This window comes from Biomphalaria glabrata, chromosome 4 (genome assembly GCF_947242115.1).
Source record: "Biomphalaria glabrata chromosome 4, xgBioGlab47.1, whole genome shotgun sequence".
Taxonomy (NCBI): domain Eukaryota; kingdom Metazoa; phylum Mollusca; class Gastropoda; family Planorbidae; genus Biomphalaria; species Biomphalaria glabrata.
Window position 1 is genome coordinate 6,674,216 of NC_074714.1, and position 12,095 is coordinate 6,686,310.

Below are 12,095 nucleotides of genomic sequence, written 5' to 3' on the forward strand. Positions count from 1 at the left end.
TTGACTCTCACTCACACTCAGTGTATATTTGACTCTCACTCACACTCAGTGTATATTTGACTCTCACTCACACTCAGTGTATATTTGACTCTCACTCACACTCAGTGTATATTTGACTCTCACTCACACTCAGTGTATATTTGACTCTCACTCACACTCAGTGTATATTTGACTCTCACTCACACTCAGTGTATATTTGACTCTCACTCACACTCAGTGTATATTTGACTCTCACTCACACTCAGTGTATATTTGACTCTCACTCACACTCAGTGTATATTTGACTCTCACTCACACTCAGTGTATATTTGACTCTCACTCACACTCAGTGTATATTTGACTCTCACTCACACTCAGTGTATATTTGACTCTCACTCACACTCAGTGTATATTTGACTCTCACTCACACTCAGTGTATATTTGACTCTCACTCACACTCAGTGTATATTTGACTCTCACTCACACTCAGTGTATATTTGACTCTCACTCACACTCAGTGTATATTTGACTCTCACTCACACTCAGTGTATATTTGACTCTCACTCACACTCAGTGTATATTTGACTCTCACTCACACTCAGTGTATATTTGACTCTCACTCACACTCAGTGTATATTTGACTCTCACTCACACTCAGTGTATATTTGACTCTCACTCACACTCAGTGTATATTTGACTCTCACTCACACTCAGTGTATATTTGACTCTCACTCACACTCAGTGTATATTTGACTCTCACTCACACTCAGTGTATATTTGACTCTCACTCACACTCAGTGTATATTTGACTCTCACTCACACTCAGTGTATATTTGACTCTCACTCACACTCAGTGTATATTTGACTCTCACTCACACTCAGTGTATATTTGACTCTCACTCACACTCAGTGTATATTTGACTCTCACTCACACTCAGTGTATATTTGACTCTCACTCACACTCAGTGTATATTTGACTCTCACTCACACTCAGTGTATATTTGACTCTCACTCACACTCAGTGTATATTTGACTCTCACTCACACTCAGTGTATATTTGACTCTCACTCACACTCAGTGTATATTTGACTCTCACTCACACTCAGTGTATATTTGACTCTCACTCACACTCAGTGTATATTTGACTCTCACTCACACTCAGTGTATATTTGACTCTCACTCACACTCAGTGTATATTTGACTCTCACTCACACTCAGTGTATATTTGACTCTCACTCACACTCAGTGTATATTTGACTCTCACTCACACTCAGTGTATATTTGACTCTCACTCACACTCAGTGTATATTTGACTCTCACTCACACTCAGTGTATATTTGACTCTCACTCACACTCAGTGTATATTTGACTCTCACTCACACTCAGTGTATATTTGACTCTCACTCACACTCAGTGTATATTTGACTCTCACTCACACTCAGTGTATATTTGACTCTCACTCACACTCAGTGTATATTTGACTCTCACTCACACTCAGTGTATATTTGACTCTCACTCACACTCAGTGTATATTTGACTCTCACTCACACTCAGTGTATATTTGACTCTCACTCACACTCAGTGTATATTTGACTCTCACTCACACTCAGTGTATATTTGACTCTCACTCACACTCAGTGTATATTTGACTCTCACTCACACTCAGTGTATATTTGACTCTCACTCACACTCAGTGTATATTTGACTCTCACTCACACTCAGTGTATATTTGACTCTCACTCACACTCAGTGTATATTTGACTCTCACTCACACTCAGTGTATATTTGACTCTCACTCACACTCAGTGTATATTTGACTCTCACTCACACTCAGTGTATATTTGACTCTCACTCACACTCAGTGTATATTTGACTCTCACTCACACTCAGTGTATATTTGACTCTCACTCACACTCAGTGTATATTTGACTCTCACTCACACTCAGTGTATATTTGACTCTCACTCACACTCAGTGTATATTTGACTCTCACTCACACTCAGTGTATATTTGACTCTCACTCACACTCAGTGTATATTTGACTCTCACTCACACTCAGTGTATATTTGACTCTCACTCACACTCAGTGTATATTTGACTCTCACTCACACTCAGTGTATATTTGACTCTCACTCACACTCAGTGTATATTTGACTCTCACTCACACTCAGTGTATATTTGACTCTCACTCACACTCAGTGTATATTTGACTCTCACTCACACTCAGTGTATATTTGACTCTCACTCACACTCAGTGTATATTTGACTCTCACTCACACTCAGTGTATATTTGACTCTCACTCACACTCAGTGTATATTTGACTCTCACTCACACTCAGTGTATATTTGACTCTCACTCACACTCAGTGTATATTTGACTCTCACTCACACTCAGTGTATATTTGACTCTCACTCACACTCAGTGTATATTTGACTCTCACTCACACTCAGTGTATATTTGACTCTCACTCACACTCAGTGTATATTTGACTCTCACTCACACTCAGTGTATATTTGACTCTCACTCACACTCAGTGTATATTTGACTCTCACTCACACTCAGTGTATATTTGACTCTCACTCACACTCAGTGTATATTTGACTCTCACTCACACTCAGTGTATATTTGACTCTCACTCACACTCAGTGTATATTTGACTCTCACTCACACTCAGTGTATATTTGACTCTCACTCACACTCAGTGTATATTTGACTCTCACTCACACTCAGTGTATATTTGACTCTCACTCACACTCAGTGTATATTTGACTCTCACTCACACTCAGTGTATATTTGACTCTCACTCACACTCAGTGTATATTTGACTCTCACTCACACTCAGTGTATATTTGACTCTCACTCACACTCAGTGTATATTTGACTCTCACTCACACTCAGTGTATATTTGACTCTCACTCACACTCAGTGTATATTTGACTCTCACTCACACTCAGTGTATATTTGACTCTCACTCACACTCAGTGTATATTTGACTCTCACTCACACTCAGTGTATATTTGACTCTCACTCACACTCAGTGTATATTTGACTCTCACTCACACTCAGTGTATATTTGACTCTCACTCACACTCAGTGTATATTTGACTCTCACTCACACTCAGTGTATATTTGACTCTCACTCACACTCAGTGTATATTTGACTCTCACTCACACTCAGTGTATATTTGACTCTCACTCACACTCAGTGTATATTTGACTCTCACTCACACTCAGTGTATATTTGACTCTCACTCACACTCAGTGTATATTTGACTCTCACTCACACTCAGTGTATATTTGACTCTCACTCACACTCAGTGTATATTTGACTCTCACTCACACTCAGTGTATATTTGACTCTCACTCACACTCAGTGTATATTTGACTCTCACTCACACTCAGTGTATATTTGACTCTCACTCACACTCAGTGTATATTTGACTCTCACTCACACTCAGTGTATATTTGACTCTCACTCACACTCAGTGTATATTTGACTCTCACTCACACTCAGTGTATATTTGACTCTCACTCACACTCAGTGTATATTTGACTCTCACTCACACTCAGTGTATATTTGACTCTCACTCACACTCAGTGTATATTTGACTCTCACTCACACTCAGTGTATATTTGACTCTCACTCACACTCAGTGTATATTTGACTCTCACTCACACTCAGTGTATATTTGACTCTCACTCACACTCAGTGTATATTTGACTCTCACTCACACTCAGTGTATATTTGACTCTCACTCACACTCAGTGTATATTTGACTCTCACTCACACTCAGTGTATATTTGACTCTCACTCACACTCAGTGTATATTTGACTCTCACTCACACTCAGTGTATATTTGACTCTCACTCACACTCAGTGTATATTTGACTCTCACTCACACTCAGTGTATATTTGACTCTCACTCACACTCAGTGTATATTTGACTCTCACTCACACTCAGTGTATATTTGACTCTCACTCACACTCAGTGTATATTTGACTCTCACTCACACTCAGTGTATATTTGACTCTCACTCACACTCAGTGTATATTTGACTCTCACTCACACTCAGTGTATATTTGACTCTCACTCACACTCAGTGTATATTTGACTCTCACTCACACTCAGTGTATATTTGACTCTCACTCACACTCAGTGTATATTTGACTCTCACTCACACTCAGTGTATATTTGACTCTCACTCACACTCAGTGTATATTTGACTCTCACTCACACTCAGTGTATATTTGACTCTCACTCACACTCAGTGTATATTTGACTCTCACTCACACTCAGTGTATATTTGACTCTCACTCACACTCAGTGTATATTTGACTCTCACTCACACTCAGTGTATATTTGACTCTCACTCACACTCAGTGTATATTTGACTCTCACTCACACTCAGTGTATATTTGACTCTCACTCACACTCAGTGTATATTTGACTCTCACTCACACTCAGTGTATATTTGACTCTCACTCACACTCAGTGTATATTTGACTCTCACTCACACTCAGTGTATATTTGACTCTCACTCACACTCAGTGTATATTTGACTCTCACTCACACTCAGTGTATATTTGACTCTCACTCACACTCAGTGTATATTTGACTCTCACTCACACTCAGTGTATATTTGACTCTCACTCACACTCAGTGTATATTTGACTCTCACTCACACTCAGTGTATATTTGACTCTCACTCACACTCAGTGTATATTTGACTCTCACTCACACTCAGTGTATATTTGACTCTCACTCACACTCAGTGTATATTTGACTCTCACTCACACTCAGTGTATATTTGACTCTCACTCACACTCAGTGTATATTTGACTCTCACTCACACTCAGTGTATATTTGACTCTCACTCACACTCAGTGTATATTTGACTCTCACTCACACTCAGTGTATATTTGACTCTCACTCACACTCAGTGTATATTTGACTCTCACTCACACTCAGTGTATATTTGACTCTCACTCACACTCAGTGTATATTTGACTCTCACTCACACTCAGTGTATATTTGACTCTCACTCACACTCAGTGTATATTTGACTCTCACTCACACTCAGTGTATATTTGACTCTCACTCACACTCAGTGTATATTTGACTCTCACTCACACTCAGTGTATATTTGACTTTCAGACCCGAAACTTTTTATTTCATTAATATTTGTTTTAATGTTCCGGTATTTTTACAGCAAAATAGTGTCTACATGTTTCTACAGCTTTTTGTGATCTCCCGACACCGTGCACATTTTTACTATCGCGGGTTCAATTCCCAAACTTGACACATTTTTTTTTTCTCTTTCTAAATAAAATACACCAAATCAACTATGAATGTTTAGTCTACTATGTTCTTATATGCTTGTGAATGTTGCACGCTGACTGCACAGCTAGAGAGGAGGATCTTAGCAATGGGATTAAGATGTTACAAAAAGATCCTAGGTATCACATACAAAGACCGCATCAAAAATGAAGATTAGAGACAGGATTAGTTCAGCGTTTGGACCCCACGATGACCTGCTAACTACTGTCAAAAAAAAAAAAAACTAAACTCAAACTAAAACTCTATTGCTTTATTACTAGGTCCTCGGAGCTCGCAAAGACCTTCCTTCACGGAACAGAACCAGGAAAAAGAAGAGGTAGACAGAAAAAGCGATGGAAAGACAACATAATAGAATGGACGTGCCTGCCATTGAAAGAGATTCTATCCAATGCAAAAGACAGAGAAATGGAGAAAGACGGTCAATAGATTAGTGCACCAACAGATGTGTTAAATGAAGTCTACTATATTATTTGAACAATGCATTCTATAAAGGCACATACATATAAACCTTTTTTTTTTAAAACGCTATTTACAAGGCACTTCGGGTTACGTTATCAATTCATGTATGCTACACGCCAAAGTTTGGATGCAACATTACGTGTTAGTTCAACTGGTCCGCAGGGTCCACCCAGGAATCTGTGTCTAACACAAACTCACTTTTTAAAAAAAAATTGTTGAAAATAAAAAAAATTCATGACTAATCACAATTATAGTAAAAAGTAGTGAGTAGGCTACGTGCCACAGTCTAGCGTTTTACACCGACGCAGTGGGCAGCTAGCAATCTTTTAGTTCTAAAACAACCCGCATTATTTCAATCCAATCTTTGCAATCTTCAGGTCACCTTCTGTTCTTTTTTTTTTTAGTATCCAGCTGAGATGTAGCTATGTTTTTGTGCTGTCTCCATAGGCCATTTCTGTTTGGTCTACAATGTTTTATTTTGTAAGGGTGTACTCTATGTGGTACAATAGTTATTTAGGAGGGAAAAAAAGCTCCTTAACATATTTCTCAAGATAAGAAAACAATTTTCTTCTTTTGAAATCCTAACAACTTGATAAAGTCGCTTCGAGATAAGATTCTGTCTTGTCGAAATAAGACAAAATCTTACCCGGGTCTACATAGCAATCTTTTTTTTTCCAAAGGTAAAACCACGTAACAAGGCCTGAAAGAGAATCTTGAGTAAAATATAATGTTTTATAAAATCATAGCTACTAAGAGTCAGCTGTGAGCACACTTAAAGTAGATGCGGATGGAACATTTGCGTTTAGAAAGTTACTGAAGACCGCCTGGTGGGTGCTCTTGTGTTGTTTTTTCCTTCGACAGTTTTCTGACACCCAAAATGTTACTTGACAACAACAATAATATAACAGTAATACAAGTAACGGGATAGTTTGAGTTTGTGTTTTATTTTAGTCCTACAGCAAAATAATATCTTGGCCATTTTATTTTGGGGGGTAATTTAATAGACAATTGATACTAAATCCGAGTTAAAACTTCACGCAGGATGCGGGGCGAAGGACGCAAGGTGGTGACGGGCAGGGTTCAAACTCAGGGCCATTGAGACGACACTCCGGAGCGATTACCACACGACCATGCAGCCAACCATTTAAAAAAATGGCTCTGCATAGCTATCAGTGATTATATTTTTCAATGGCGAAATCCGTGGCGCAGAAACAAAGCTAGGATAAACTGACAGGAAGATAGTTCCAGATTCTACTGACTTGAGTACAAGCAGAGTCGGAAGTGTACTATCTGCGATAGAGCCAAGTTCTTTTCAACAGGCCCTCAATAGCTTGCCAAACGTTAGCGATAAGACGCGCGGAAATCTGTCCCCGTAATAATACCGATCAAACTGATCGCTAGTTCAAACTGGCAACGTCGTTCGAGGGCACACTTGGCCAGATAAGAGCCAAATGTTTGCGTGACGTAGGCAGACGTGTGGATCAAAAAACTGAAGTGTGGAGTTGACAGCCAAACATTTCGGAACAGAAATGAAAACAAAATTAATTATCTGGACAAAATGTTTGGCACATTTTTAGAACAAGCCCAATGGCTAATTTTGTAATTGACTTTGGTAGGCTTCACAAAATAGTCGTTATTAAGTATTATTTCAATAGGACAGCATTGAACCAGATGGTTAGGAACTAGATGATTTGATAGATTTTAGAAGATTGCTAAGAATAAGAAAAACATTTAAAAAACAAATACATGTTCTTTTTTAAAAGACAATACCTCTCTGCAATACGACTTTAAATAAAAAAAAAAAAAAATTTTGGTTCAGGGTATTGAAGCCTTGATTTTGATCTAGAATCTAGATGTATTGTATATTAGAATTACGAAAAACAAATATTAGTAAAGCTTAGATATTTTTTTCAATAAAATTGAGCTGAGGCAACTATTAATTTACCCTATTATCATGTAGTTTCTGTATACTGAGGCTGACTTGGCTGACTACGCTATTTTTTTTTCTAAGTATAGTCAAGCCTATTTATTTTTTACTTTGAACAATTATAACGGTCAAACTAGAGTGGCCAACGATCTAATGTTTCTTATCTCAGCGATATACGGTACATCAACTGATAAATTGATAAGAAAATCGTTAGAGCTGTTTTTGAGATTAGCTGTCCAGGTTCCTGCTGGGTCTAGGTTCCATTAAGAAGTGAATTGAATAGGGATATTGTAAAAAAACAAGAAAAAACGTCTATTTAGTTTAAAATAAAAGTAAATATTATGTCCTTTGCTTTGCAAGTCCACTCAAACACGTTTTTCTTATAATTTGGCATCTTTGGCAATTATATAGCAAGTCCGAAAGTCCGTAATGTTAAGAGGCCTTGAACAGGAGGTGTCAATGAGCTGTTGAGGGTTCAAAGAGGCATCACCTCCTTACAAGTCAGAAATATCTTCAACTACAACCATCTACTGTCCTTCCCAGAGATCTAATTGACTCTGATGGGAAGAAAGAATGTTGGATGAATTCAGTGCACAAGTGTAAGTACTATCCAAAGTAGAGCAGAACTAGAATAGACAAGTTCAAAGGTGAAAAGAATATCGCAACTCATGATATATATAGAGAGAGTAGGGAATGGCAAAGAGAAGGAGGCCATGTTATACACACACACACATCTTCTAGAATTAACACATTAGGAGCGTGAAGAGATCATCTAGAATAGCGGTTCTCAACCTTTTAAGCTCGGCGACCCATTTTTACAATACCCCACTCTGCCGCGACCCCCCCCTCCCGCCCGACACACACATACAATAATAGAAGAGTATACAATAACAATCCATATTTTCGATGGTCTTAAGCGACCCCTGGCCAATGGTCAATCGACCCCCAAGGGGGTCGCGACCCACAGGTTGAGATTTGATTTGTTGATTTGAGGCACATCGGCACAATTTAGGCCATGTCGTGCCTGCAGTCCCTTAAGGACTACTCTCTCTCTAAACAACAAGGGCCAGATTCTATACAGTCATATAATTAAAATCAAGGTCTATTCACAGTTAAAATAGTAAAGGTAGTAAAAATTTAAATATTTGGTAAAAATCTAATGTAAATAGTGCATGTTCACAAATTCAGAAATCAGATCTTCGTAGATAGCCCCACTTCCCGAATAAAGCCCAGTACCTTCCCAGGGTCGACATTATTAAATAGTGTTTTTAGATTAGTGGCTCTAAAATATTTCGCCCTGACATCCTGGTATCTGGGGCAATCAACGAGGATATGTTCCACGGTGAGGCGAGAGTCACAGTACTCGCAAAGTGGGGGCTCCTCTCTCTTCAGTACAAAAGAGTGCGTGATGTAGGTGTGGCCAATCCTAAGTCTGGACATGGTTGTGCCACCACGCCTTGTCAGACCCTTAGATGTGGGCCGCCACCTGACATCCGCCACAATCTGCCTGAGTTTACTGTGAGTCTCAGCCTCCCATCGGTTCTGCCACTCTCGATAGGTGGCAGAGGCAATACTTGGTCTCAGGTCCGAGTAGGGAATTTGGGTTCCTGACACCGCATGATTTAGGGCTCTCTTTGCTTCTTGTTTATTGTTTATTGATTTGAGGCACATCGGCACAATTTAGGCCATGTCGTGCCTGCAGTCCCTTAAGGACCACTCTCTCTCTAAACAACAAGGGCCAGATTTTATACAGTCATATAATTAAAATCAAGGTCTATTCACAGTTAAAATAGTAAAGGTAGTAAAAATTTAAATATTTGGTAAAAATCTAATGTAAATAGTGCATGTTCACAAATTCAGAAATCAGATCTTCGTAGATAGCCCCACTTCCCGAATAAAGCCCAGTACCTTCCCAGGGTCGACATTATTAAATAGTGTTTTTAGATTAGTGGCTCTAAAATATTTCGCCCTGACATCCTGGTATCTGGGGCAATCAACGAGGATATGTTCCACGGTGAGGCGAGAGTCACAGTACTCGCAAAGTGGGGGCTCCTCTCTCTTCAGTACAAAAGAGTGCGTGATGTAGGTGTGGCCAATCCTAAGTCTGGACATGGTTGTGCTACCACGCCTTGTCAGACCCTTAGATGTGGGCCGCCACCTGACATCCGCCACAATCTGCCTGAGTTTACTGTGAGTCTCAGCCTCCCATCGGTTCTGCCACTCTCGATAGGTGGCAGAGGCAATACTTTGTCTCAGGTCCGAGTAGGGAATTTGGGTTCCTGACACCGCATGATTTAGGGCTCTCTTTGCTTCTCTGTCTGCGGCTTCGTTTCCCTCAATGCCAACATGGGAGGGGACCCAGATGAAGGTGACATCCCTACGGTCGGCTGTTATTTGGTCTAACAGCTTCAGGCTCTTATGTACCAATGGGATGTCAGTCTTCATCCGCCCCAAAGCTTGCAATGCAGATTTGGAGTCGGAGCAGATTATAAATTTACTCCTTTCTGATGCTTTTACGGCCATAAGTGCAAGCAATATTGCGTGCAATTCGGCCGTAAAGATGGAGCAGCCATCGGGGAGTCTACGGGAGATTGTTTTGTTCCGAAAGGAGCAGGCACACGCGACCTTTCCCTCCATTTTGGATCCGTCTGTGTAGATGGTGCCACAATCTCCGTAGCTCTCCTGCAGTTCCCTAAAGTGGACTTGTAGTATGCTTGGGTCTGTATTTTCTTTTTTGAAATTAAGGAGGGATAAATTTAATTTGGGTTTATTCATTAGCCAAGGAGGATTCTGAGGGGTTTCTATTTTAGAGATTTGGTCAATGGGTGGGGTTAAATTTTGGATGGGTTCTCTCATTCGAAGGCCCAACGGCTGTATGACGTTAGGCCTTCGATTGTATAATTCTACCTCTGTGGGGTTAAATATGGAGTCAAAAGCAGGGTTCGTGGGGTTGGATTTTAGCTTGACTATATACTGCATTGCAAGCTTTTTCATTCTTATATCCATGGGGAGTTCTCCAGCCTCCACATGGAGACTTGCGATAGGTGATGTACGAAACGCGCCGAGACAGAGACGCAGGGCAGCATTTTGTATTGGTTCCAGTATTTTTAGGTACGACTTCCTTGCTGCTCCATATATTATGGATCCGTAGTCTAGCTTGGATCGAATTAGACTCCGATAGAGCAGCAGCAAGGTATCTCTGTCAGCTCCCCAGTCCGTATGGCTGAGTACTCTTAGTATGTTTAATGACTTTTGGCATTTCTTCTTAAGTTCCTTAATGTGGGGGAGAAAATTAAATTTGGAATCTAAGGTGAGGCCTAAAAATTTTGTAGTTTTCACGACAGGGATCTTCTTTTTGTGTATAAATAGTTCAGGGTCTGGGTGGAGTCCCCTTAGATTACAAAAATGCATACTAGCTGTTTTGGAGTCTGAGAATTTGAAACCATTATAGTTTGCCCAACCCTGAATTTTGTTTAAACATAACTGTAATTTCCTTTCTAAGGTGTTCATGTTTTTCCCATAAGTAAGAATGACAAAGTCATCGACATACAAAGAGCACTCTATGCCAGGGGGCAGCGCATTTATGATGCTATTTATTTTAATGTTGAACAGGGTGACTGACAGAATGCTGCCCTGGGGTACACCCATTTCCTGGTCATGAGTGTCAGAAGCGGAGTTGCCCACTCGGACCTGAAATTTTCGATCTTTCAGGAATTCCTCCACAAAACGGGGGAGGTGTCCCTTAAGCCCCATAAGCGCCAGGTCACGTAGAATGCCATGTTTCCAGGTTGTGTCATAGGCCTTTTCTATATCGAAGAATACAGCTACTAGATGTTCTCTTCTGAGTAATGCATTTCTAATATAAGCTTCCAGCCTTACCAGGTGGTCAGTTGTTGTCCGCCCCTGCCGGAATCCGCACTGGTAGTTTGAGATCACTTTATTCCTTTCCAGGTACCAGACCAGCCTACTGTTAATCATTCTTTCCATGGTTTTGCAGATGCAGCTTGTTAGTGCTATTGGTCGATAGTTAGCTGGGTCAGAGCCGTCTCTTCCCGGTTTAGGTATCGGTATAACTGTGGCTTTCCTCCAGCTGTTTGGGAAAGCGCTTGTTTGCCACACACAGTTATAGACCCCTAGCAGGACTGCCAATGAGGGTTCGGGAAGGTGCTTAAGGAACTGGTAATGGATTTCGTCTTCTCCAGGCGCTGTGTCATGTGACTTGTCCAGCGATTCCCTCAGTTCCTCAAGCGAGAACGGTTTGTTGTAGTCGTCATTGTTCTCTGACCTGAAATCAATGGGGTGTCTTTCCTCCCTGGTTTTGACTTTTTGGAACTCTGGCGTGTAGTGTGCAGTGGATGATTTTTCTGCTATTGAGGATGCAAGGCAGTCAG

General features: G+C 40.3%; 1 protein-coding gene across 1 annotated transcript in view; it reads right to left on the minus strand.

Annotated features, from left to right (window-relative positions):
- LOC106056736 (cadherin EGF LAG seven-pass G-type receptor 2-like) overlaps positions 1-12,095 on the minus strand; it is a 99,653-nt gene that overhangs the window by 42,284 nt on the left and 45,274 nt on the right. The window lies entirely within an intron of this gene.